General features: G+C 38.1%; 1 protein-coding gene across 1 annotated transcript in view; it reads right to left on the bottom strand.

Annotated features, from left to right (window-relative positions):
- Positions 1 to 1,425, bottom strand: part of LOC109542730 (guanylate cyclase 2D) — a gene marked incomplete at its 3' end in the record, with an annotated part of 99,595 nt that overhangs the window by 15,518 nt on the left and 82,652 nt on the right.

Here is a 1,425-nt window from a genome sequence, read left to right as displayed (position 1 = left end):
TGTTCTATGAGTGGAAAACGTTTCGAATTTGAGTCATGATCAGGCTATTTTGACGATTTTTTATTTGGTATACAACTTTGCGGTTGGTTATGAAGAGCTAAAGTTCTGTGAGATGAAATTCCTTCGATTTCTTTTTAAATCTACCTTTTTTCTCTATCCAAACTTAGGCCTTCATAAACAACATTTATGTATGGGATTGCATGGGGACAATCAATTTTTGTCTCTTAATTCTTTAAATTAACTTTCGAAATTTGTGGACCGTATGATTTATATCTATATTTGAACAAAAAGGTCCAAACTACACTACGTTGCAAACAAAGTTAAATTTTTTTGTTTTATACAAAGCCGAAATGAGTTTGGCCTTACCAGCGTTGCCACACCAAGAACTTCGAAAGCGGTAGAATGGATAGAGGAAAAACGGTAGATTTAAAAAGAAAACGGTAGATAATTTAACGTCCCTAAATTTCTGTTAAAAAATAAAAATAATAATTATGAAAATAACATTTACAAAAGTAGGTATATCATAATTAACGTTAAAACGGTAGAGCTGGCAAGCCTGGGCGTCACACACATTCAGGGTTCAAAATAGAACCACAACCGTCGGGGTGGCGCACAGCGAGCGTCTGACATCGTTGCCATTTAGGGCACATTTTCATCATTTCATCACAAACAACCCAACAATATTTCCTAAATTCCCGAAAATTTTCCTGATGATGATCCAAAGTCGCAACGTTTTGCACTTATAGAACACAATTTCTCCTAGAAGTGCCAGGCAAAAGTGACTCTCTAACTTTGCTAGTTCCTGAGCAAAACATGGGAAAACAGCGCATACTTAAATCTGTCCGAAAACAACATGCAATTTTGAAAAATTCTTAAAAATTGCCTTAAGGTAAATCAGATTTTATGTTTTGGAGTCAAGTAAAAATTAAAAATAGTAATTTTCCAATTGTAACAAGCGCTGTTGCCCTCCTGGGGATTTCCCCCAATAAATCGCGCTTTATTCCCTACAAAGGTTGTGATGGTTGAACACATTGGCCAACCTTTGCAAGCAGATTGCGTGGGTTTAAAGGCGGCCCGCAGGCAAAACCCATCAGCAGCATCGGTTTAGCATATTTTGTAAAAGTCAGCGGAATATTAATAACTTGGGAAAAAATTGGGCTAATTCGCCTTGAAATCTAAATTCCAAATTCACTGATGTAACGTTGACAATAGTTAATCCACCTGCAGATCGGCGATATAAAAGCCAAAAAAATGGTTGCATCTTCAGTGTCCCACACGCAACTAACAATGTTCACTAAACTGATTGTGTTCTCTGGTCTGGCGGCTCTTGCCCTTGCTGGTACCACCCCAGTGCCCATAATATCCCAAAGTCAGAATGTGGATCCTGATGGTTCCTTCCAATGGGCGTACCAATCCGGCGATGGA

This window comes from Dendroctonus ponderosae, unplaced genomic scaffold (genome assembly GCF_020466585.1).
Source record: "Dendroctonus ponderosae isolate FM_Combo_2020 unplaced genomic scaffold, Dpon_F_20191213v2 Dpon_F_20191213_11, whole genome shotgun sequence".
Taxonomy (NCBI): domain Eukaryota; kingdom Metazoa; phylum Arthropoda; class Insecta; order Coleoptera; family Curculionidae; genus Dendroctonus; species Dendroctonus ponderosae.
The sequence above is the reverse complement of the archived record's forward strand: the minus strand, read 5'-3'. Positions and strand labels throughout refer to the sequence as shown.